The sequence below is a fragment of the Miscanthus floridulus genome, chromosome 2 (assembly GCF_019320115.1).
Source record: "Miscanthus floridulus cultivar M001 chromosome 2, ASM1932011v1, whole genome shotgun sequence".
NCBI classification, from domain to species: domain Eukaryota; kingdom Viridiplantae; phylum Streptophyta; class Magnoliopsida; order Poales; family Poaceae; genus Miscanthus; species Miscanthus floridulus.
In genome coordinates, this window is record NC_089581.1 from 55222614 (window position 1) to 55250459 (window position 27846).

Below are 27846 nucleotides of genomic sequence, written 5' to 3' on the forward strand. Positions count from 1 at the left end.
CATTGCCCAAAAGATCCGTTCGGGCTACCACGCATTGACCAGATAGTTGACTCAACAGCAGGATCTGCATTATTATCTTTTCTCGATTGCTATTCAGGGTATCACTAGATCGCACTAAAAGAACAAGACCAGAGCAAGACATCTTTCATCACCCCGTTTGGTGCCTACTGCTACAAGACCATGTCGTTTGGACTAAAGAACGCTGGTGCCACGTACCAAAGAGCTATGCAAACTTGCCTTGGGAATCAAATCGGTGAAAATGTGGAGGCATACATGGACGATGTAGTGGTGAAAACAAAGAACCCAGACACCCTGATTGAAGATTTAAAGCAAACCTTCGAAAACTTGAAGAGATGGAGATGGAAATTGAACCCAAACAAATGTGTATTTGGAGTTCCCTCAGGACAACTACTCGGATTTTTGGTCAGTCAGCGTGGGATCGAAGCTAGTACCAAGCAAATTTGAGCTATAACAGAAATGGGCCCACCTAGAAGTGTCAAAGATGTGCAGAAACTAACAGGATGCATGGCGGCCCTCAATCGCTTCATATCAAGACTCGGCGAAAAGGGATTACCTTTCTTTAAACTACTAAAGAAGATAGACAAGTTCGAGTGGACAATAGAGGCTGACGAAGCTTTCAAAAAACTTAAAGAATACCTCACCTCGTCGCCTGTCCTGACACCTCCAAAGAAAGATGAAGATATGATGCTATATATTGCGGTGACTCCTACCATAATCAGCACGGCAATAGTCATAGAAAGAGAAGAACAAGGGCGCGTGTATAAAGTGCAACGTCCCGTATACTACATCAGCGAAGTACTGTCAGAATCCAAAATCCGGTACCCGCATGTACAAAAACTACTCTACGCTCTACTCATCACCTCACGCAAGCTTCGCCACTATTTTGAAAGCCACAAGATTACCGTGGTGACAGATTTTCCACTCGGAGACATCCTACACAATAAAGATGCCACGGGGCGCATATCCAAGTGGGCAGTTGAAATCGGAGCTCTTGACATCGATTTCACCCCATGGAAAGCAATCAAATCTCAAGCCCTCGCCGATTTTGTGGCTGAATGGATAGAGATTCAACAGCCTTTATCAGATACAATCCTTGACCACTAGAAGATGTACTTTGACGGATCACTCAAACTAGGTGGGGCCGGTGCAGGTGTTCTCCTCATTTCTCTAGAAGGAAAACAACTCAAGTACGTCCTTCAGATATTATGGCAAGCTACCAATAACGAAGCAGAATATGAAGCCCTCATCCACAGGCTACGAGTGTCAATTACCCTCGGAATAAAAAGATTACTCGTATATGGCGATTCAGCAGTAGTCATCAACCAAGTCAACAAAGATTGGGATTACACCAAAGAAAACATGAGTGCATACTGTGCTGAAATATGGAAACTTAAAAAACATTTCCAAGGATTAGAAATTTTACACATCCTACGTGATTTCAACATTGCAGCAGATGTCCTTGCCAAGCTCGGATCAGACAGAGCGAAGGTTCCACCCGGCATATTCATAGAAGAGCTATCAGTACCCTCTATCAAACAACCCGGTGAAACAACATATGAAATTCAGGCTAAAAGCGTTCAGATCTTGGTAATCAACACTTCATGGAGCCAAGTTTTCATCGACTATATCAAAGAAAACAAATTGCCAGCAGATAAGGCAGAAGCCACCCAAGTTGTTCGCAGAAGCAAAAACTACGTTCTAGTAGGAGATAAACTTTACAGAAGAGCAGCATCATCAGGAGTACTCCTAAAATGTGTCTCATTTGAAGAAGGTAAAGAGATCCTAGATGAAATACACTCAGGTTGCTGTGGAAATCATGCCGCTTCAAGAACACTAGTTGGCAAAGCATTTCACACCGGATTCTACTGGCCAACCGCTTTGAAAGACGCAGAAGAACTTGTCAGAAAATGCAAAGGTTGCCAAATGTTTGCAAGACAAGCCCATGTGCTAGCTCACAATCTTATCTACATCCCACCCGCTTGGCCTTTTTCCTGCTGGGGGCTGGATCAAGTAGGACCCCTGAAGAAAGCAAAAGGCAGCTTCGAGTACATCTTTGTAGCAATCGACAAGTTCACCAAGTGGATTGAATACAAACCACTCGCGAAATACAGCGCAACCAAAGCAGTCGAGTTCATCCAAGACATTATGCACCGCTTCGGCATGCCCAATCAAATCATCACAGATCTAGGCTCCCCCTTCACAGCTACAGAATTCAAGAGCTGGGCACAAGACTGTGGTTTCAGTATAGACTATGCGTCTGTAGCACATCCAGAAGCCAACGGACAAGTAGAAAGAGATAATGGACTCATACTAGCCGGATTAAAACCAAGGTTATACGAAGAACTAGTGGACTATGGGTCCAAATGGATCGAAGAATTACCAAAAGTAGTATGGGGGCTACGAACTCAAATAAGCAGAGCAATAGGCTACTCACCCTTCTTCCTAGTTTATGGGTCAGAGGCCGTACTGCCCGCTGACTTGATTTGGACATCACCAAAGATAGAACAATACGATGAAGGAGAAGCAGAACACACAAGAAGATTAGAACTCGACAGCTCAGAAGAAGTCAGAGTAAACGCTACCCTCCAATCAGCCAGATACCTACAAGGTCTAAGATGGCACTACAACAAGAGTACCCAACCTCAATCGCTACAAGTCGGAGACTTAGTGCTAAGAAGGATGCAAAAGACTGACGGACGACATAAGCTACTCAGTCCATGGGAAGGTCCGTTCATCGTCACAAAAGTCACTAGACCAGGCACATACAAGTTAATAACCGAAGATGGAAAAGAAGTCAGCAATACATGGCACATCAGCCAGCTAAGAAGATTCTACACGTAAAAACAACTCAACAAAAAACAGATATGCAAGCCACAAGGGACCAACGTTCACAATCGATGAAAGACAATACTCTTCAACAACATATGTATTAATGATCAATAAAGATGATATTCATCCACAACACGTCTTGTCATGACTTCCAATGAGTTGTTTTCACGAAACAAAAAGCAAAATGGCTGAAAACATGCCTGAGCATCCCGGCCGAGAGCAAAATAGCTGAAAAGACGCTTGAGCCCGCCGATGAGGGTAGCTAAAAGCTAACACCCGAAACAAAAAGCAAAATGGCTGAAAACATGCCTGAGCATCCTGGCCGAGAGCAAAATAGCTGAAAAGACGCTTGAGCCCGCCAATGAGGGTAGCTAAAAGCTAACACCCGAAATAAAAAGCAAAATGGCTAAAAACATGCCTGAGCATCCCGGCCGAGAGCAAAATAGCTGAAAAGACGCTTGAGCCCGCCGATGAGGGTAGCTAAAAGCTAACACCCGAAACAAAAAGCAAAATGGCTGAAAACATGCCTGAGCATCCCGGCCGAGAGCAAAACAGCTGAAAAGACGCTTGAGCCCGCCGATGAGGGTAGCTAAAAGCTAACACCCGAAACAAAAAGCAAAATGGCTGAAAACATGTCTGAGCATCCCGGCCGAGAGCAAAATAGCTGAAAAGACGCTTGAGCCCGCCGATGAGGGTAGCTAAAAGCTAAAAACTAGTCAATTGAAATTGAACTTCAAAGGACCCTCCAGCTCTTCGTTCTGAAAAGCAAGAGGCCCGGGGGCTACATCCAGATAGGAACACTTTTTCCTCAGAAAAGCACAAGCGCCAAGTTCGTCAAGGCAACATTCTATGCCGAGTCGTTTTTATATAGCGCGGATGAAAGGTTATCAACACAAAGATTTACATCTAACAAATCATAGCGTGGACAAAGCACTCGACGGATCACAAAAGGGGAAGAAAAGAAAAGTACTCGACAAATCGAGGGGTCTCGTCAGAATAACGCACAGAGTTGTTTTGCGGAGCAGAGACGAAAATAGGACAAAGTACTCAGCAAGTCAAGTAACTTCAACCGCACTCAGGCAAAGAATACATCAACAAAAATAAAGAATCTTCACTTAAAGAGGAGTGTAATATTACAAGGGGATGCTCAGTCGAATCAGGCATTGTCATCAGAAAGAGAAATGTCAATATTTAGACTGTCTACAACCCTACTGGCTAAACCTTCGACTTCAGGCTCCATCCTCTCAACGGCGTCAATGTATTCTTGGCTTTCAGCTTCTTCTGCTATCTTGGACAGAGGCGCCTCTGGAGCAAGGACCCGGACCTGGGCCAACACATTCTTGGTATATACTTGAGCACACTTCTTCACGAACTCTTGGAAACGAGTCGGAATCCGGGGAATGAACTACGCCCAAGATTGCCCATCATCCGCTGGAGTCCGGAGAACATCGGCTACTGAGCGAAAAGATTTCCACAAAACGTTCCAATTTTCAGTAGCCGTCGCCAGCTTCCCAGACAAGCTTTCAATAGTTTTTTGGGCCTACACAAGATCTCTGTCAGCTCCGCGCCTAATCAGCTTAGCAAGGGCGAGTTCTTCCTCAGCATGAGTAATTACCTCCTCAGCTTTATTATGACGGGAGCGGACAAGAGCCTTCATTTCATCGATACTCTCCGAGAGCTTCTGCTTCTCAACTCAGAGAGCTAGACAAGACACCCAAGAACAAGTCAGCGAAAAAAGAAGTCAAAAATACAAAAAGAAACAGGTAGAACCCGCAGCACCTTTGCATTCGTTCTTCGCAGACTCCACCGCGGCGTCCCTCTGCTTCTCCGTCTCCATGACCCGGGCACGAAGGGTCTTCTCCTCCTTTTGGTACAATTGACGCTCTGTCTCCAACTCAGCCCGGAGAAGGCCGAGATCGGCTTTCAAAGCATCCACCTCAGAAGACAACTTTCTCTCATTCTCAGATGAGAAAAAGAAGCCAGAATGATCACGAGAGAAAGACTAAGCAAAAAGGGGCAAAGAGAAACAAGGCGTAAGAACATAAGAAAAACAAGCACGCAAAAAAGGAGTGGCAGTAAAACCTACCTGGAGCTTTTCACCAAAAGAAGTCGCGAGGGTCGACAAGCTCCCCCAGGCTGTGGTCAGCTCCGATAACCAATGGGTGGCATCGAACTGTTGCACCACGTCACCGGAAAAAGAGGGACCATCGGAAGCAAGAGAAGGGGAAGGAGAAGTCGGCTGGGGTGAAGAAGGAGCGACCAAAGCAACCTCCAGGGAAGCCGGAGCCAAACCCTCAGAAGGACCCGGCACGACGGCCACAGTCACCTCCAGAGCGGCCAAATCCGCAACTTCATCAGGAAGCTCCGAAGCCCCCGTAGCAACTTCATCAACAGAATGTTGTGAGTCCTGAGGCTCGGAACTTGTCGGCACGGCAGGAGGCAGAGAAGAAGTCGATGAAGAAACGAGAGAAGACAAAACACTGAAAAGTGATAAAAGGAAGCACCGATAAGAACCAGAAGAAGGAAAAAAGAAGCCAAAAAGATAAAAGCCAGAATTTACTCACCCGACTACTTTCTTCTTCGCAAAGCCAAAAGAAGGCCTCGCAGGGGAACCACGACAGCGAAAACGTCCCCGCCACCCAGCGACGGGAGTAGGATAGCCGACAATGGAGCCGCGGAAGAAGTCGGGGCTGGAACCGTGAAAGAACTCCGCACTGGAGGAGCGGTAGAGCTCGGGACAGAGGCAACCAAAGAACTCGACACCGGAGCTTCAGAAGAAGTCGGCGCGGGAGCCTCGGAAGAACTCACACCCGACCTCCGATTACTTCAAAAAGTTCAAGAATGAAAGTCAAGACAAAGAAGAGAAATTCAATACAACAGGAATATGAAAAACAACTCACCACCGCATGACGAGGGGTACTTCATCATCCTCTTCTTCCTCAGCCAAGGAAACCAGAGTACCTGCTGAAAAGAGGATAAAAACTACTCGGTTCAAGAGAGAAACAGGAAAATAAAGGAACGAAGAGTATTAAATGTGCTCACCTAAGAGCATGCTAGCAACAACTGGAGTACCTGAGGGAGTACTTGGTTTGCGAGGCTTCTTGGAGACAGGCAGGCCAGATGAAGACCCATCCATTCGCCCCCTCTTCGGGACACTGCGAGGACCGCGAGGGACTAGACGATGAACATATTCTTCATATACATCAATAAATCTAGAAGAAACCCCAGGAAGGGCTATAGAGGTTTGGGACTTACTAATTGCAGAAGTTCCAGCCAGACGATCCCCCGTCTCCGCCACGGCAGGGAGAGCATCAAGGGGGATCGGATCGACAAAGTTCCACCCAAGCTCCTACGAAAAAGAATAAAACACCGAGACAAAGAAAGGCTAAGCAAGAATGGATGCAGCAAGGGTACATAAAGCACTCAAACAAGAAGATAGACGACTCACAGCTGGGGGTGGGTTGTTGGCTGAGAACTCGGAGACGGCAGGAGGAATGACGCTCACTCCCTTTAGCATTTTCTGGAGGCGCTCGAGTACCTTCTCACCGGTCAGCTCAAGAGCTGGGACCATGCGTGAGGGATCCTCGGCCCCAGAATACTCAAAGCCAAGATGTTCCCGCTCCTTCAAAGGCTGAACCCGGCGATGAAGAAAGCTCGAAACGATACCGAAGCCGGTCAAACCCTGCTGTTTCAGCATGCTAATCCTATCAAGGAGCAGCTGGATCACTTGAATCTCAGTAGGTGACTCAAGCTTCTTGTCCCATCGGTCGTTCACCACAGGACCAGATCCAGAGTGGACGACAAGGGAAGGGATCAAATTGGCAGCGTAAAACCACTCGGCACGCCAATCTTTTACGGAGTCGACCAAGTCATAGTCAAAAAACTTAATCTTGAGACCCTAGCGAAACTGAATCCCGCAACCGCCAAGAACACTGGTTTCTTCACGGCGAGGTTGAGGTTTCAGACAAAAGAAAAAGCGAAAAAGAGATAGAGAAGGAGGGATCCCAAGGAAGGCTTCACAAAGGTGAACAAAAACAGAAAGATGGAGAACGACATTGGGGGTTAGATGGTTCAGACTAACCCCGAAATAACCAAGAAACTGATGAAGGAAGGTGGAAGCAGGAAGACAAAGTCTGGCGCAGACAAAGGAAACAAAGAGGACAATCTCACCAGGACCCGGAGCCAGAACCCGATGCTCGCCCGGAACTCTCCATTCAGCGATGACTTTGCTTTGGATCAAGCCGTCGCTAACGAGCTCGCGCAGCTGGTCTTCGCTTGTTGTTGGAGCCGGCCAAACCTTCTGAGCAGTCCTCATGGCCACGAACTCCTGGTTTTCGATCAAAGAAAGGGACGACTCCTCATCCACGAAGGTCGCCTGAGACTTGCTTGCGGTTTTCTTCTTTCCCATGAACTGGCGGAAGCAAAGAAGGCACTAGGGAAGACGAAGCTAGAAAGAAGGTGATCAAGTGATGGCGATGAAGACGGCGGCAGATTTCTGAAAGCTAGGGTTTAAAGGCAAGAGCTAGGCAGCAAGGGAAAGGAAGATAAAAGGTCTTTAAATAGATTTTTCGGCAACAAAAACGGCCCACAAGGCCCGTTAAAACATAGTGTGAGAACGCAACGGTCCATTTACCGACGCAGCTAAAACGGCGGAGGGCACAAATTCACACAACGGTACAAACCAACGGGCAGATTTTAGACTTATCCGCACAGCACCACGGCAGGGTTATCAGATGACTACAAGAACAACTCATCAAGCCAAGAAGAAAGAAAGGGCTACCTCGCAAGGAACAAAGTAACCCGATTATTTAAGAAAGAACTCGGTAACCTCATGAATGATAGAGATCATAGCAGAAAAGTAAAAGACAACTCAGAAGACAAGATTCGTTACATTACAAGCAACTTCAAAAATGAAAGATTACAAATCTTACAAGACCCAACGAACTTGGCGCCACGAAAAGCAAAGTAGCAAAGAGGAACACGGACATGGCTAGGCTCTGGAATGACTACGTGTCCCAAATTGCTACTCGGAAGGACAAACCGCCATCAGCTACACTATTTTCTTCAAAGGACGGACGCAGTGCATCAAAGGCAGAAATCGGCAGCACGGCAGGGCAACATGGAGCAGAGAAGGCCGGCGGGCATCTGTCTACCCAAGACTGATGTGATGCTGGATATGGTGTTGATCTGCACCGGACAGTCCCAAGACAGGTGACGAGGATCAACCCAGAACTACCGGATGAAGGAACGAAGCCCACATCACAAGACTTCCTCCAACTACCACCACGTACATCCTGGCACAATGCTGTCGTGGGATTAGCCTACCTCTAATCCCTATCACAAGACTTCCTCCACCTACAACAAGACACACAAGAACTACAAAATATGCCCGGGGGCTGCTCTACTTCACAAACTACCATGTTCATAACCACGAAGGTTTCAACAGAATGTCCAATGGATGAAAACAAGCACTCCGGGACAGTATTTATAGACCAAAGGAGCGGCGCACATGGACTAGGAGTACCAACGAAATAAGCCTAACAAAGGACACAGTGAAAAGACAGGACTCAATAATGGATGACTCAGGCGAGAGGAAGCAGTACTCGAAGACAGGCATATTCGGAAGAATATACCAGCACAGTACAACCCGTGAACAAAAAGCATTTACACTCAACCACCACCATACAACTACATCTGACAACAGCAGACTATCAAAGAATGCGCCAAGACCTCACATCCGAGTTCTTCCTGAATGAAACAACACGGATATACGCTCGGGGGCTCGGCCAGCATCATAGCCTAATCAACACTAAGCTAGGGAGCTCGACCTTCATTTCAACTACTCCCGAAGGCTCGGAACCAAAAGACAAAGGACCAAGAATACAAGAAACTCAAGACTACAACGACGACGACACATCAAGACTCTTCATCCGACTTCTTTTCTAAAGGGAAGAACTCGGACAAAGCACGGGGCTGCGGGACACATAGCCCCAGAATTTTTTGAAGACAAGAACCTGGACCCTCCAACTTTTGCAAGTAAAAGCAAGAGGCTCGGGGGCTACACTCAGTAAGTGCAATTTTTACAAAAAATTGCACCCACCCAAAAAGAACACGGACATAAGCTCGGAGGCTGCATGCCGCGAAACTACTCGAATGATGGTTTAATCCAAGACTAAAGGGCCGCTACGGAAAGATACCGCAAAACTACTCGGATGATGACATAATCCAAGTCTCGGGGACTACTTAAGAACACAAATTTTCAAACAACATAAAGGATCAAGACCCTCCAACTTTTTGTTCCAAATAGCAAGAGGCTCGGGGGCTACACTCAGTGAGTGCACTTTTTCTTCGAAAAAGCGCACGTCACCAAAAGACTCCCTCAACGCAGACCACTTCAAGACATTACGACAAAAAGAACCCGGAACAAGCCATATTCGAGTTCTTTTTGATAAAACTTCAATGAACAATAAGAGCAACTTCAAGACAAGATCCTCCAGCTCCTTGTTCCAAATAGCAAGAGGCTTGGGGGCTACAACCAGATGGATGTACTTTTTCTTTAAAAAGCACTCACCACTCGAAGATCCCAAGAAGCGCTACAAGGTTTCACTCCAGAAAGCACTCGGATGACATTTTGTTCCTACTCAACAAGACTTGAAGGAGCAAAGCGAGACTTTCAGAGCTCAACCATGAAGTGCTCGGGGGCTTATCGATGCGGGACCCATAGGATACCCCGCAAGGAAGAGAGAAGATCTAATCCAACTAGGATTCTTCCCATGTAATCTTAGTAGTAGAACTATTAAGTAATCCTACTAGGAAATCTCATTGCAAACCGACTAGGACTCTGGCTTCCTGACTATATAAAGGAGGGCAGGGCTCCTGAGAGAGAGGGACAACAATTGTACAACACAACACATCACGATCAATCCAACGCAAAGGCTAACGCCGACTGGACGTAAGGTTATTACTCGATCTACGATCGAGGGCCTGAACCAGGATAAATCGACTGTCTCTTGCATTAACCATCGAGTTCAGCATACGCCGAAGCCCGAACATACTGCCCCGGGTACCCCCGTGGCAGGCTATCGGTGGTGAAACATCGACAATAACTTTAAAATTTTAAATTGTTTAGGAGCCTAAAAATACATTTTAATTTGTTAGTTTTTTATATTCAAATCTTTGATTTTTTTTCAAACAACCTTGGATGAAAAGATGTTGTATACCAATGTTGTACTCTCTTGACGGAGGTCTAGAACTTTGTAGTTGATTTATTTTATTTGAGATCATTTAGATTCCTAAGTATTTAATAAAAAAATTTCTACAAGTTCATCATTACAATAGTGTGACTTATGACTTGGATCCTGGGATTATTTTTTTTGCTAATGTTTACAACTATTTCTAACTTTTAGAAATCAATTTTAGAGACAGATCATGTTACAACTATACCCTTAGAAATGCTTGATTTTATCTAGGCGCTCAATTAAGTAGACATTTACGAAAACCACACACTACAAATTAACTTTTTAACCGTAGCTAAGTTTCTATAGTAATGGTATATGCTTGAATGGATTTGCTTCATGATACACGAGTATGTTGGGTGGATCTATAGTTTCTTGTTAGCAATATGAAAGAGTTAAGAGTTAGACTTTTATAACACGGTCTCATAATAAATAAAAAAGGAGGGTTATCATTGTAACTATGATGATGCATAGGTTTATGGGAAGTAAAAGACGCCTAGTCAGGACCCTAGAGTGGCCGGTGTTGTAGTATTATAAGGAGTGGTCGTACTCATTCTTCGAGGATGTAGGTTTCGGCTGAATCCGGCCCGTCAACAAATATCGTGCATATGGTGTTATCTTTGAACTTGTATATTTATCTCGATAGATTTAATCAATGTTTTTGTGCATGTAAAATTAATGGAATATTAATACTATTAGAGCAAATTTGTGGGGCTGCGAAAATTTGACATAGAAAAGGCAACATGACGTCAACTTGCACTTGCACCTGCTCCCTCGATCAGTCCCATAAAAAGTGTTATTCTCATTTCCAAAGGTGTCAAACATGTTTAACTCTGACAAAAAATATATAAAAATATTAATATTTATGGTACATAATTAGTATCATTAGATAAATCGTTGAATATATTTTCATATAAACTTATTTGGGGATATAAATATTGCTAATATTTTCTACAAATTTAATCAAATCTAAGAAAATTTGACTTGCATGAATTCCATAGCGACTCTTTTTATAGGACGGAGTATGTAGTATAGTATATATAGTAGTTCAACTAATAAGTGAAACTTGAGGTCGTGAGGGCCAACAACAGTTAATTAATTTTGCAAATAGCTAAACACGTGTAAAAAGATGAACGACGTCTGTGACATGCATGGCGTGCTCATGCTTCATGCATGATTTTATTCGGTGTACCCTACTACTTGTATATATTGGCAACACGGCGAGACGTGCTGATCGGTGTACTTGCACGCGCGCACCCGGCCGGTGCAGCGGTGCTACAGTCGCTCACTCGTCAGACCAGGTGATCTGGGCCTGGCCGTCGTCCTTATTGAGCCCCAGAGCGTCCCACACCGCCGGTGATCCGTCGACGATGTTGTTCCGGCACGGCGGCTCAAAGTTGTGGTCCTTGTCGCAGCCCATGGTGGAGTCACACTCGTCGACGACCAACGCCCTCACGGTGTTCCCGTTGCTCGCGCGGATCACGATGTGCTTCCTGCACCGGCTACGGCCGTTGTACCAGCCAGTTGACAGCGCGACCACCTTCTTGCTGTCGTCGTAGAACTCCCCCGTGCAGGCGGCCGCGCCGCCGCCGTCCCCGCCCTCGGCGAAGCTGTTGAGCGTGAGTAGGGCGCGGGTGCTGCCCGTGACGGGCGGGGAGCAGCGGTAGGTGGTGTAGCGCTGCCCGTTCTTGCAGCACTCGGAGCCGTTCTCGGTGTTGCAGTTGCCGGAACGGCCGGAGATGGAGCCGCTGGGCTGGCAGGTCTGGAGCAGGGATGGGAAGGCCGCCTGCGCCAGCCGGCCTGGTGGTGGTATGTGAAGGGCCATGAGAAGTAGCAGCGCGACGACTGCATACAGAGCACGGATTCCCCTCACGGTAGCCATGCGCTTGTGCCGGGCGAGCAATTGCGAAGTGGTGATATACGATCTGATCTCCCTGCTCTTGTGGCATCGACTTATATAGAACCACAAGAAACTACGAGAGAACGTGTGGCACAGGGCTCGTCAGAGTTGGCCCATGGTTGACTTGACTGCTCAGTAGAGAGACATGCTCACATGCCTTGGTTAAGATATTGGACCTGTCAAGCGCCCAACTGACAGAATCCTCTTGGCTATCAAGGTGGACAGATTGTAAAAGGTTCATCGGTTCTTCCAACTGAGAGAATTCATGAGTAGTTAGACTTCTGACGCATTCTCCCTCCTCTTCGGAGTCACAGACAAGGACGCCCTTATTGTCCTCACAGATTTGAATTAAGTTAGCTTGTACCGTAGCTAGCTGCTAGACAGCCAGCCAAGTAGCCATGCAGCCATGTTGGACACCGGTACACACACGTTTCAACATTATGCTGCGCGTCAGGGACTAAAATCGGAGCAATTAATTTGACCATTGACCTGATTTGGTGCCCTAACGTGCGGTATACGCACACTGGCGGTTTGGACGATCGGCTACTTTCTTTGATGCCTGACGAGATGTTCGTCAATTACCTAGAAGCACCTCATATCTTTGTCGCTTTCCTAAGCTAGCAGACGAAGATATCCTGCGACGGATCACAGCTCACGACTCGCGCTAGAGGAGCGCGTGCGACCGGCCGGTCCTTTCGTTTCTGGCACAAAACAGTTATAAGCGCAGCATCTCCCCTGGTGGAAACCGGCCTACCCACACGGAGGCTCAGTGTCTACCTACCGTGGATTTTTTTAGAATTATGCAATCAGGATGCAATGCATTGGACTGAAGAAATAAGAAATGGAGAAAAAAAGATTTAAAGAATAATCTGAATAAGTTAGTGTAATACGCAGAACTCCTGCTTCACTCTTGTCGCACAGCAGATTCCTTCTTTATTCTTTTTCCAATAATAATCATAGCATGAAAATGCCGGTTTTACTTTCACAATTGTGCCTTTCTCATCATATATTCTGACGATACCTGGGTACTCTCGTTTGAGAATAGTTCCTAACTGTGAGGGGTACTTGCAACATTTAAGGTTATAATCAACATATTTAAATTGGCTGTTGTAAACAAGTCAACAAATCAATTATTCAGCTTCATATACAAAAGAAAAATGTAGCAGAATGAAAAGAACTACAATGTTAATCACAATTGATATCATATACTTACCAATGACCTATAGGTTCTAGCTGAACTCTACCACTACGTGGAGGTATTTTGTACTTGGTCCTGCACATTTTCGCTCTCCCTCTTTTTGGAGGATCATGAGAGGACTGGTTGGAACCAATATTCAGTTGTGAGTTATCAAAGTTCACTTGTGAGTTACCACCTTCAACTCCAGCCATTTGAGAGTTAAGACCATTAGCATTGCTCCTTTGTTAGTTACTAGAAACATCTCCAACCATTTGAGAGTTAAGACCATTAGCATTGGTCCTTTGTGAGTTACCAACCATTTGAGAGTTAAGACCATTAGCATTGCTCCTTTGTGAGTTACCAGAAACATCTCCAACCATTTGAGAGTTAAGACCACTAGAACTGATCCTTTGTGAGTTACCAGAATCATCTCCAACTGTTTGAGTGTTAAGACCATTCAAACTGGTCCTTTCTAAGTTAGCACCCTCAGTCCCAACCACTTTGGAGCTGACACCAGCAGCACTGCTCCTTGTAGAGTTACCACCATCAGGACTACATGCTAATTGGCCACCAGCAGCACTGCTCCTTATGAGGTTACTAGACTTCTCACCCTCACCATTGCTTGCAAACTGACCACAAGCAGCACTGCTCCTTTTGGTGTTACTACCTTGAGCTCTAATCCTTCTAGTGTTAATTCTAAACTGCTCACCATCACCAGTACTTGCAAAGTGACCACCAGCAGCACTGCTCTTTTCGGGGTTACTAGCTTCAGCTCTGGTCCTTCTAGTGTTAGGTTTACTAGACCTCACACCATCAACACTACAACCTGTTTGGGTGCCTCCACCCTATGGTGCAACCTGCTTACTCGAAAGACTTTTGTGTCGAAGCCCATGCATCTCCTGTTTTATAAGGAAAACAATTAGTAAATTGCACATGTGTCAAGGAAAAACATATCCATAATCATGCAACAACATATGTATATATCACACTTTCTGCACATAACAAGGACAAGAAACAACACATATAACAGGTACTTCAACATAAATCTTGTAGCACCCGGTTTTAAGGACAAAACAAGATACACACCATATATGAGCCCAGAAAATCAAATCACACATATGGCTACAAATAAAAGTAATATCAGAAATTTTAGGGTGTGACAGATCTTGATTAGTTCCATAAGGCACACTAGTTGTTAAGTGAATACAGAGTATAGGTACAATTTATAAATAGTCAATAATCATTTGGATCATAAGCTGGATGGTCAGTCAGATCATAGTCATCTTCATCTTGATCCTCTTCATCATCTTCATATGTATTATCATCCATATCTTCAGCTTCAGTATTCAATTTGGACAGAAACTCCAAGTCCTTGGGATCAGCATCTCATCTGAAACAACTGGGGTTACATTATCTAGCTCAATGTTCAGATCAATCACAAATGTACCATCTGTGACATCCGGCCCAGTTTGGAATTTGGCCCATAGTGGTCCATATGCAAGTTAATGAGATATTGTGGAGAGTTTAGTCCCACCTTGATTGTTAAAGGTGGGACAGACCAACATATAAGGCTTCTAGAGTCCATCCCATCATCCCTGAGTTAATCCTTTTACACGAAGCGAGGACGAAAGTATAAGTGGAATGGTGGTAGGTGTGGTTCACTCAGCGTGCAGAGTGGATCTGAGCCGTTTGGACTCTGGGGCGTTATAAATGGTATCAGAGCCAACCTTCGCGGCCACAGGCGTGTGCAGGCTAGGGGCGCGGACATGGGGTTCATTGCGCGTGTAGGCCCTATGGGGTGCACGACATGGCACATGTGCCGGCACTGGGCGCACGGTTGCATGTGCTAAGAGGGAACGTTCCAGATCATCGTTTGCCCGGTTGTGGATGTGTTGGGCCGACGGGGACGTCGGTTCCTTTAAGGGGGGTGTATGTGATATTCGGCCCAGTTTGGAATTTGACCCATAGTGGCCCATATGCAAGTTAATGAGATATTGTGGAGAGTTTAGTCCCACCTTGATTGTTAAAGATCGGACAGACCAACATATAAGGTTACTAGAATCCATCCCACCATCCCCGGGTTAATCCTTTTATGCGAAGCGAGGACGAAAGCGTAAGTGGGATGGTGGTAGGTGTGGTTCGCTCAGCGTGCAGAGTGGATCTGAGCCGTTTGGACTCTAGAGCGTTACACCATCCAATCCCTCCTCTTGAAAAAATAAGAATTCTTGTACTTGTGATGGTCCAGAAGCACTGGAGTCATCACTGATGCCATATAATAAACTTGTTTAACTTGGCTTGCCATTACAAACGGTTCGAAAACTGAAAGTCTAGCAGCATGTTTAACTTCCACCAGCCCTAAAATTTCTGTAGCTTAGTTCCACTTGGTGTTGGATCAAACCAATCACAATCAAATAAAACCATCTCTAGTGGCAAGCTTCCTTCCCATTTTATTTTTATTATGTCTTTGATGACACCATAATATTCCATCTCATTGTTGTCGTCATCAACACAAGACACACAAACACCACTATTAACCGTAGCTAAGCCTGATTTAGCTCTCTCGTGCTCTTTTGATTGAAACCTATAGCCATTGACATCATAGCCCCCATAACTGGTTACCCTACTATGAAAACCATAAGATATTTGGCATAAGGCAGCATCAACACCAGTTGTTTGCATGCACTGCAAATTAGTAGTAGGTTGATATGTCAGTTTTATTTATAGATTGGTACTTACATTACTTAATTTGAAAAGGCTTAGTAGGATTATTTCTTTGAACCACTCAAAGAAATTAGGCCCACGTCTCCTCACATACCCTTCCACCCTGTTTACACCAAAATTTGGGAGAAGAGCGCGGGAACTCGCAGGCTTCCAAGATTATGCCAATCAAGGAGTCGATTGAGTAAGGATTAACATCTGTCGGATCGAATGCGGCACTAGGATCGGTTCTCTCTGAATGACGTCAACAGATAACAATAACAAGGTATGATTGGCATCGAGAAGATACATATCGGACTCTACAAAAGGGGAAAGATTAGAATCCAAGTTACCTTAAAATAGAAATATTTTCTTTGTACCAAAAATTGTACTGAGTCGTACTCGAGTAGGATCTGTTTTTAGGCTCCGGGTATAAATATCAAACCCCAGCTATTGTAAAAGACACACAATCAATCAAATACTAGCTATTTACTTTTTTCCGCTCCGGCCACCCCTTAGGAGTAGGAGTAGAGTAGATCTCGGCGAGTTCTTCAGCAAGTACGGCTGCATCGATCCGGTTGACCTCCATTGCTTGTCTGTAAGTACCGTCATGGCTTATACCTCTGTTCGTACGGCTACATCAATCCGGTCGACCTCCACTGGTATGAGTTAGTTATCGACTCTTGTCTAGTTTAAGTACGACTGCATCGATCCGGTCGACCTCCACTGCTCGAACTAGATTAAGATAGTTATCGGCTCTATCTAAGGGTATGCCATGCCAAAATTTTCACATACATTTTGGTAAAAATTCATTTATCAACTCAGAATATAATTGTAAAATTTATGACTCAATTTGATATATAAGCAATAAAAATATGAGAATTATTCAATTTAAAGATTAAGCTGTAAAATTGCATGAACTACAATGTAAATTGTAACCGCCCACATATGGCCCAACCTTTTTTTCTTCCCGTTGCAACGCACAGGCATGTTTGCTAGTTAAAGATTAAGTTGTAAAATTGCATGAACTACAATTAAATTGTATACCCTAAAAAAGATAAATGTAAACTGTAAACACATGTCAAACATATATGAATGTGCGATGTAAAGAAAAAAATATAAACAGGATGAAAAGAAACGTATGCAAAATAAATGCTAACTAAGATCTATCACAAGCAAAAATAAAAGATAAGAGAATATCTATATGAGTACTATGTTAAAATAATACTAGCATACAGACTAAATGCTAACTAATTCTGGTTGAAGGATACTTTGATCTCAACTGGCAGCAAGGACCGGTAGTCAAGATCTAAAGGAGAAGGACAGTGCAGATGGAGAAGTTTGCCGGTCACTGCGACATGGAGCTCATGAAGATGGCCATGTTCAGACCCGAAGAGACCTTCAGGCAGCAGGAACCACACCACTCGAACGCAAGACACCTGAATTCAGGAATGTAGCTGCCATTCTTCTGTGCAACAGATCAATGAGTTGCGCCGACTGTACCACATCTAGAAGCAGCTGGTGGGCTGCCTGTCCAGGCCGTCATCGGAGGCTCGGAGCTCAGCTGCCGGCATTAGGTCGGCCGCATGCAGGTGAATGTGCAGGCGCCAGTCGTTTCATGCCCACGACCACGACAGACTAGATGAGTTCCTCTATACTATACACATGGGTGGATTGCAGGGTACCTGTAGATCCGCCACTAGCCACCGACCGCTTGAGCAGGACCCGCCGCAGGAGCCGCTGCCGACCGCGCAGGAGACACCGCCCGCCGCGCAGGAGCCGCTGTCCGCCCGCGCAGGAGCCGCCGCAGGAGACTCGATTTGGGAGGCAGACGGGGAGGGGGCAACTGGATAGGGTTGCGAGGCTGGGCACCAGGCGTGTGGATGGTAAAAAGGCCAGTGTTGGGCTTTTGTTTATAGGCCAAAATCTAGCGCGGGAAGTTTGGCGCCTTTGATGCGCGGTAAAGGGAAAAAATTCTTGATGGCTGGCACTCAAGGAAATCAGTGCTTCCTTGAGTGTTTCTAAATACACTCAAGCAAATGCATATTTTTCTTGAGTGTGTGAAATAACACTCAAGAAATATATATTTCTTTGGGGGTTTTTAGCCACCGCCAAGGAGGGTATTCCATTTTGTGGTAGTGTGAACAGAAGATAGATGCTGCTAGGGTTTTGAAGTTGCTATATTCAAATGGCTTCAACGGTTGGTCTGACCAAGCTATTGGATGATCAGCGGATAGTTGTCAGAAGGCCTTGAGAAATGTGATTGTGTCGAGAGGTCGCAATGTTGATGAATGCATAGGACAAATCATTGGAGAATTCACTTCTTTTCCACCGTTGTTATCAAGACTTGTTTGAGAGTGAGAATCCATAGCACATGTTCTAACCAAGAGCCTTGATCCTCCAACAAGAACCGACATATATACAAATTAGGACATTTCTTAGATGAAGAAACTTGCATTCGGTAGAAGTTGGGCTTGAAAAAAGTAAACTTGGGTGGCATGCAACTCTCAAGTGAGGACCCAAGCCTCACCGCACTGCATAATTTAAATCACAAATTTGGATAACGGCGAGAGCTGAGAAGACTAGTGACCACGCGCATAAGTTGATGTGCATCCATGGCACACTCGACGGTGGTGGTGCGACATCACGGGTGCTAGCTACATGGGTGAAGTACATATCGGAGCGGGTGGTATACTGGTATGGTTGGTAGTGGAGCGCTGCCAAGATAGGTGAGGCACGTTGTTGGAGGAGGACCAGGTGGGATGATTGTGATAGAGATAGGTAGGACAACAACAGAGAGCGCACGCGCCGAAATGAGCTCAGATCAGCATGGCACTACATGGGAAAATAATAATGGAGCCTAATGGCTACCACATCAAGACATGTCTCTTGAAGCACGTTTGTGGGTTTCAAAAAATCATAGATGTGCCTTCTTTTGTCGCGCCTCTGATGGCACCCCCTCTCATCAAAGCCATGAACAGATTGGGACGGGGATCTCGGATGGGGATCAAACATCAGGGACGTGGGTATTTGAGATACATCTTTGATGTGACCCTCTCTCATTGGAGATGCGGGTGAGTTCAGACACGTCTTGGATGAATCTCACATCCGAGACACATCTTATTTGGATACGCCTCTAATCGTTCTCATGTTAGAGACGTGTCTTGTTTGCACATGTCTCTGATATTTATGCTCATCAGGGGCGCGTCTCTAATGAGGGGCATTCTTAGACCTATCCCAAAAAAAACAATATCACAGAAAAGCATGGTTAACCGCATCTCTAATTTGTCATCAGCGATGGGTCCTATTGACTCGTTTCTGATGTGTGCTATTTTTATATTGTGAGGATTGTCTTGTTCCTATGCAAACAATGGATGTTTTATATGGAACAACGACGGTTGCACCAAAATTGGGTGTCTTTTGCTTTTCTATGATGAAATGATTTAGTCTACCAGCATGCCACTGTTTAACTAACAAGGTATATCACTTGTTCTTTTGTTTCTTATAAAGCCTTCATTTCAGGAAAATATGCAAAGGCTACATTTAACATTCTAGAGTTCTAAAGCATATTATAGTAAAATTATATCAGATTTTGTACAATGTTGTGTATTTTTTTGAGTGATGACCTAAAGAATAAGTTCACCTTACATCCAAAAACTAAGGACCGTGTCTAATTTTTAACCCTTAAAAAACCACATATTTTTAGCAAACAATTTTTTAGCGACCTTAACTCGAATTTCGAGGGAGACGAGGTGTTGATGTGGCAACGTGGCTAGGGCCAAAATAATTATTGCATTTTCATATTTTTAACAAAAAATTCTTTCATTTGTGCTATGGAGCACCTACATCCACAAATATATAACAAAAATGTAATTTGACTATTTAAATACTGAATAAAGCAATTTTCTATATGCTAATTAAAGTTATTCACTACAGAGCAAATTGAATTTTTAATACTTATGTATGCATTTTAATAGTTATTTACCGTGATATGCTAACTTGATTTTGTAGAAAATGGATTCACACGTAGCATTACTGAAAACGTAAATCAATTTTGTACAAAATGTAGTTTGATCATAAAATAAAAAAGGGTTTGGTATAGTTTTAGGCACACTATCTATTTTAGTTTATTTTCAGTTTCATAAGGGTTCAAAATTTCAACGAAAATTCGTCAAAAATTTCATGAATTTAGGAAATTTCGGGGGTGGCTGAAATAAAAAAACCAAAATTTCGTATTACACTAATACACATGCTTTATTGTAAATTATAATGCTAGACTCATATTTTCTATTTTTATGTGCAAATTTTCTACTCAATAGATGCGGAGGCATAAATTATGCTAAAATTTTGTTTATAGCTAAAAATTTTAGAAAAATTGTATCTTTTGTTAACTAAGTCTCTAAAAAATTACATCAAAATTTCATGAACTTCGGCAATTTTGGGGCTGTCCAAAAAAATTGAAAAACTGTCACATAATACTTTATGTTACTTAGAAAATTTTATTTATATTTCAAAGCCAAAGTTTCTCAAAGTTATTAAGCCATTTTTCGATTCAAATACTCTTTAGTGGTTGGCTCTACACTGATCCAAACGAAGCCAAAACTGAAACTAGTTTGCAGAATGGTGAGGAGCAATTTTTTATCATGTAGCGTGTATTTGGTTGAGTTGGGCAAAATTAGATGGCCGAAACCCACAATATCTCTTTGGACTTTTCAATTTACAATATCAAAATGAAATTAATTGTGTAGAACGAACGTATCTTGTCCACATATTCACATCGAACGAGTTGAAACATTTCATACGGCACGGCGAAAACATATGTTGTAGGAGAAGCGAATTGCCGTCTCGGGTAATCACATCCATCCAAGTCCAAACCACTCCGTACGTTATATCCATCAGTGCACGTTCATACTTCATATACTACTAATAACGTAGGAGAAGCGGAAAGACCACTAATAATACCACACACGACGAGACTAACCTCAAACCATCAAGCAAATCAGAGCACAGGAAATAAGAACAACAGAGTGCCAGCCTGCGAGGAGAGCCTGACCATTTTTTTTTCAGGCTAGCAAAGATGACCACTGCCGGAACTGTTGCCACCATGGCGATGTTCCTCCTGGTCACGCTCTCTGCTTCCGAAATGGCGTCCTCCCTCCGCCCACACGCTGGCCCCCGCACATGCCGCCCCAGCGGGTACCTCCCGGGCCGGTCTGGCAATTGTGAGAAGAGCAACGACCCGGACTGCTGCGAGGGTGGTAAGATGTACCCGCAGTATCGCTGCTCGCCGCCGGTCACAGGCTCACAGCCAGCACCAAGGCGGTGCTGACGCTCAATAGCTTTGAGAAGGGCAAGGACGGTGGCGTCCCGTCAGAGTGCGACAACGCGTACCACAGTGACGAGGAGAAGGTTGTCGCGCTCTCCACGGGGTGGTTCAGCAACATGGCGCGCTGCGGGCACCGCATCAAGATCAGCGCAAATGGTAACTCCGTGTACGCCAAGGTGGTGGATGAGTGCGACTCCGTGGAAGGCTGTGACGAGGACCACAACTTTGAGCCGCCATGTGACAACAACATCGTCGGCGCATCGCCGGCTGTGTGGGACGCCTTGGGGCTCGACCAGAACATTGGGATGGTAGACATCATGTGGTCCGAGGAGTGAACATCAGCTACAGTCTGGTTATGTTTGTTTTGTTGGTGAGACGTGCTTTGTTAGTCCTCTGCTTTGATACTGTAGCCGCTGCAGATGCAGGCGTCGCACGGCTTATCTGCAGCACTGTAGCCATGTAGTGGCCGGCACAGAGTCAGTCCTGTATATTATCTAGTTACTGTTACAGCATGTGGGTTGTACTAAGACTAGATAGATAGAGTTGTATAAATAGACTACCACGGCAACTCAGTAAAGGGGTTCAGATTTGTCATCTCACAGACAGGGCTTCGGCCAACGCTGGTGTCTTGTATTGTGCGTGCATGCTCTGTTCTCCTTTCTTCTTCTAGCTCTAGCCATAGTGTGTGGAACGGACAACGCTTGTTCGTGGTCAGCACGGCTAGTGGATGCTCGACAACACTAGCGAATGCTCGGCAAAACTGCTGAGTGATTCACTCAGCTGAGCCAATGATCATGTGGGCCAACAGGTGAGACGTGCTGTGTACGTAGTGTGTATAAGGAGATAGAGAGATCGATTCGTGGTCCATACTTCAGGTAGGGTCGTTGGCTCGTGTGGCACACTGCACTATACGTATTGTATCCCATTGTATTCTTGTGTGTATATCATATGGAATAAAAGATGTCATTCATCAGTCTATATACGGCTCTACGACGGGCATTCATAGTATAACGTTATGCCACATCATCAACAAGCTAGCATTTCAGCTGTCCAATTTTTATGGTATGCTAAATTTATCCCGCCTTACTTTATTTAGGACTTATTTTTGATAAATCCATCATCTCCCATTAAATGTGGATTCGTGTGGTGAATAGATTTATCTACTATACCTACATAGGAGACCCTCACCAATAGATTTCTCAACAATTTGTGAAGCCATATCATCCAAGGGTCCCACAACCATAGGTCCACATGCAGTGGCAGTTGAACCATCACCTTCATCCATGTTCACAACTTAGGCAGAGCCGCCTCTCAGATTCCAAACATGCGAACTGAACATTCATTGCTATCCAACTCAGGTAGCATCGGCTCTTTGTTTCCAAACCAGCAAACTCAACTGTCATGCCTATTGATCTGCCTCCTCCATCTCCCTACCGACGAGCTGGCCATTTTAAACCCCAATGGCCCCTTGCAGTTCTCATATGTTGGGCTTCCTACTTTGCCTCATCAAACGCTCTTGGCCCCGTACGAGCGGCTGGGCTACCACGATTTCTCACCATAGGTTGCTAGCCAGTTTTGGTACCATGTCAAAATGAATAATTGACTCCACCATTGTGTTCCTCTCATTGTGATGATTGAAAAAAAATATATAGGTCATCCAATTTGGACTTCAGACAAATAAAATGCAATTTGAGAAAAATCATCCAGCAAAAGCCAGTTAAACCGGTTTTGTAAACTTCTTAGCCGGTTTTGTAAACTTCTCCAAATTGAAGAGTGGACTCCACTGTTTTGTTTCTCTTGTCGAGACCATAAAAACATATATAGATCATCCAATTTGGAATCCAAATGAAAAAATTACGTGTTGACATTAAATTTGGGATGGAAGCCACAAAACCAGCTTAGGGAGTTAATTTGTGTCCTATGGATGGGCTTCCCAGAAGAAACCGGCATTTCAAAAACAAGCTAAGTGGGTTTGCATAGTCTAAGTCAAAATCAAATCTACTTCGATGAGAACTCGACCAATCATGTAGGTAACTTGCAGATATTGTCTAGGATATATTTTCTACTGGGATAAGACCATCTTTACTATATATATCAGAGGATCACAGCCGATTGAGATATCCAACACACAATCATAAAAAAAAACAACTTACTATCATGTTCCCCTACCTTTAGCTCTTCCAGCCCATTACTGTTTAGCACCTGTCTCGACGATATTTATTGGTGTTTTAGGTGTCCTTGCCGACCTTAGGGCCACCCCACTGTGCTAGCTCCTCCCCAATGGGTCTTTTCGGGAGGTGTTCGTAGATTTTTCGGGCGAAGAACGAGGGTCAAATCTACATAGCCGAACTTGCTGGTCACGCTCACTGTTTTTTACCTCCCTTGTTGCATGCATAGCCACATGGTCCTTAGGCAACCTCAGGCGATCTAGCTCTTGCTAGTGTGTGTGACCAAAATTTACATCAACAGACTTTTTTGGTGACTTTGCTAAGGAAGAAAGAGATCCAATCTATTGTCAACAAGTCTAAAGACATGGCAAGAAGATGAGCGATTTAACTGATCCAAATAATCAAGATAACATTGACTCATCCGCGATGTTTGAGCAACTTCCTGAGGATCTTCGCAAGATGTTCGAGGGCAAATATGATGCCGATCTAAAAGCAGTTCTTGTGAGCTGCACGATGGATTGGCGGTATGTGGTCAACCAATACAAAGATCCCATCTCTAGTGACCCTTCAACATCCACATCTACAACATCTGAGGTAAAGGGCGATGAAAAGGTTGATGATCCGCCACCTACTCATGTTGATTATGCTAATATGCTAGATGATCATAAGAAAATGAGTGGTAATAACATTTGTAAGGAAAATGAACCTCATGGCCCATTTAGTTTGGTTTTTGGTTTTTGATGATCAATAAGACCATTTGGACTAACATTATTTGCTAGTGTTTTTTTATATAGTTCAAAGGGTGCAAAAGTGGACTTGGACTTAGGCAACATGGTGATCCAGAGGATCAACACCTCAAGCAAGACATTAGAAGCATTGTTGAAGACCTAAAAGACAAGCAAAAGTCCAAGACACAAGATGGTACCAAACCAGATGCAAAGATCATGAAGAAACAAGTCGAAGAAAGGCTCTAAAGGGTGTCAGAACCTAGGGGTGTCGAACCCTAAAGGGGTCGGACCATATGGCAGACCAAACCCCAACACAACATCAGCAGGGCATCGGACCAAACAGTCCCACTGTTCATGTGCAGGAGGAGTGTCGGACCGAGCCAACAGTGAGGCGTCGGACCAACAGAGGCAGCGTGCCATCGTCCGACGATGTCCAAAGAGGTTCCAAAGAGGAGATTAGGGCGTCAAACTGGTCCGAAGAAGGGCGTCGAACCATATGCCACGTAGATGCGCCCAAAGGTCGGATAACGGTCAAATCTAACACATGACCGTTGTGAGACACCGGACTCTGATAGCATTGGTTCATCGACCAAGCATCGGATGGTCCAACAGTACGTAGAATGTTGTACCAAGGTTTCAACAATTATGTCTTTCTTTGGGGCTATAAATAGGACCCCAACCGCCCAAGAGAAGGTTGTTGAAGTGTGCTGAAGATATAGGAGTGTTGAGATACCCCACCAAGTGCTCTAACCACCACAAAGTGCTTAAAAGAAGATTAGGTGATTAATGTAGGTGATTTGTGAAGTGCCTAGGCTAGTTAGACCTGCTTAATCGTGCTTGCTCTAGGTTTAGGCCTAGTGTTTAGTGAGGGTTGCATACCTAAAAAACAAAGGTGCTTGCTCGCACCGTGTTTGTACTCGGAGGGGCTTGTAGTCTTGCGAGACCACACCAACCACGTTTGTCGTATGGCCGCCACTATGTTCTGGAGGGAACGAGGCCCGCGACGGTTCGGCTGGAAGCTCGATAGTGGAGATGGCGAGGAGCGGTCTGGGAGAGGCATTCTGGAGACCCACTTGTGTATGAGAGAGGCCTAGTGCTATCCATGGAGTTATCCGACCGGGAGTATGGCCTTGCGAGAGGCTCCAATGAGGACTAAGGAGAAGTTTGCGCATTTCTCAATACACGTTGGTAAAAATACTGGCATCGTCAAACGGAAGTTTGCATCTCTATCGCCTCTTACCTTCCGCATTTACATGGTGTACCTTGGTTGTTTGCTTTACCTTCCTAACTTAGTTGATAGGATTAGAAGTTAGTTTGCATAACTATTGCGGTAGAGATAGCAACACACCTAGCAAAACATTAGTTGTACATGTAGATAGTTTATCTTTGCATAGGTTTTGCTTAGGTTGAAATTAGAGCCCATAGTTTATAAATAGTTTTTAAGTTGCCTAATTCAACACCTCCCTTCTTATGTGTCATGGTCCCTACAACCTTCTTTCTACCGTTAACATGATCATGATTCGTTTTGATACATTAGAAGATAAAAAAGTTGATCATATTGATGCATCTGCCAGTGGATCGGCCCTAGTTGCTAAACAATCTCAATATGGAATGACGTTAGGCTATTATGATAATTAGACCTTGTATGTACATTTTATAGTTCTTTACAACAATATGACAAATTGATTTTGCAGAAATTAGACTTGTACATCGGGTTATTTAAAACCTAAACCAATTTAGTACAAAATTTAGTTTCATCATAAAAAGGGTTTAGTTTAGTTTTAAACACCCTATCTATTTAGGTTTATTTCCATTCTCACTAGGGTTCAAAATTTGACCAAAATTTTGTCAAAAGTTTCACAAATTTGGGTAATTTTGGGGGTGGCCAAAAGGAAAAAAACTGAAATTTTGTATTACACTAATGCACATGATTTATTGTAAATATACAGCTCTAGACTCATATTTTATATTGTTTATGTTGCGAATTTTTCTACTTAATAGATGTGTAGTAATAAATTATGCCAATATTTTGTTTATATCTTCAATTTAAAACATTATATCTTTTTTATATGGCCAAAACCCACAATATTTTTAGAATTTTCAGTTTCCAATATCAAAATGAAATTATTAACTATGCAGAACATATAAAGTTCACATGTTCACATCGAACGAGTTCACACATTTCATACGGCACGGCGAAAACACGTAGTAGGTGATCGGATTGCCGTCTCGTGTAATCATATCCATCCAACGATTCCGTACGTTATGTCCATCAATCAGAGCATGTTCATACTACTAATCTACTATATGCTAATGTAGCAGAAGCGGAGAGACCACTATATAATCCCATGCATTGCACGACGGCAAAGCTCAAACCATCAAGCAAACCAGAGCACAGGAAATAAGAAAAACAGAGTGCGAGGGAGCTTGACCATTTTTTCAGGCAAGCAAAGATGGGCACTGCCGGAGCTGCAGCCGCCATGGCGATGTTCCTCCTGGTCGCACTCTCTGCTCCCCAAATGGCGTCGTCCCACCGCCATAGTGCCGGCCTTGGCATGTGCCGCCCCAGTGGGTATCTCCCGGGCCGGTCCGGCAACTGTGAGAAGAGCAACGACCCAAACTGCTGCGAGGATGGTAAGAAGTACCCGCAGTATCGCTGCTCGCCGCCGGTCACAGCCAGCACCAAGGCGGTGCTGACGCTCAACAGCTTTGAGAAGGGCAAGGACGGTGGCGGCCCGTCAGAGTGCGACAACGCGTACCACAGTGACGAGGAGAAGGTTGTCGCGCTCTCCACGGGGTGGTTCAGCAACATGGCACGCTGCGGGCACCGCATCAAGATCAGCGCAAATGGTAACTTCGTGTACGCCAAGGTGGTGGATGAGTGCGACTCCGTGGAAGGCTGTGATGAGGACCACAACTTCGAGCCGCCATGCGACAACAACATCGTCGACGCGTCGCCGGCTGTGTGGGACGCCTTGGGGCTCGACCAGAACATTGGGATGGTAGACATCACCTGGTCCGAGGAGTGAACATCAGCTACAGTTCTGGTTATGTTTGTTTTGTTGGTGAGATGTGCTGTGTACGTAGTGTGTATAAGGAGATAGAGAGATAGATTCGTGGTCCATACTTCAGGTAGGGTCGTTGGCTCGTGGCACACTGCACTATACGTATTGTATCCCATTGTATTGTTGTGTGTATATCATTTGGAATAAAAGATGTCATTCATCAGTCTATATACGGCTCTACGACGGGCATTCATAGTATAACGTTGTGCCACATCATCAACAAGCTAGCATTTCCGCTGTCCAAATTTTATGGGATGCTAAATTTATCCCGCCTTACTTTATTTAGGACTTTTTTTTGATAAATCCATCATCTCCCATTAAATGTGGATTCTTGTGGTGAATAGATTTATCAACTATACCAGACCCTCACCAATAGATTTCTCAACAATTTTGTGAAGCCATATCATCCAAGGTCAGTTGAACCATGACCTTCATCCATGTTCACAACTTAGGCAGAGCCGCCTCTCAGATTCCAAACATGCGAACTGAACATTCATTGCTATCCAACTCAGGTAGCATCGGCTCTTTGTTCCCAAACCAGCAAACTCAACTGTCATTCCTATCTATTGATCTGCCTCCTCCATCTCCCTACCGACGAGCTGGCCATTTTAAACCCCAATGGCCCCTTGCAGTTCTCATATGTTGGGCTTCCTACTTTGCCTCATCAAACGCTCTCGGCCCCGTACGAGCGGCTGGGCTA

At 44.5% G+C, this 27846-nt stretch overlaps 2 pseudogenes; one reads left to right on the plus strand and one right to left on the minus strand.

Annotated features, from left to right (window-relative positions):
• LOC136538851 (kiwellin-1-like) overlaps window positions 1-11993 on the minus strand; it is a 41985-nt pseudogene extending 29992 nt beyond the window's left edge.
• An 8943-nt stretch (window positions 11994-20936) lies between these two features.
• On the plus strand, window positions 20937-27169 carry LOC136536564 (putative ripening-related protein 5; annotated as a pseudogene).
• The last annotated feature ends 677 nt before the right edge of the window (window positions 27170-27846 follow it).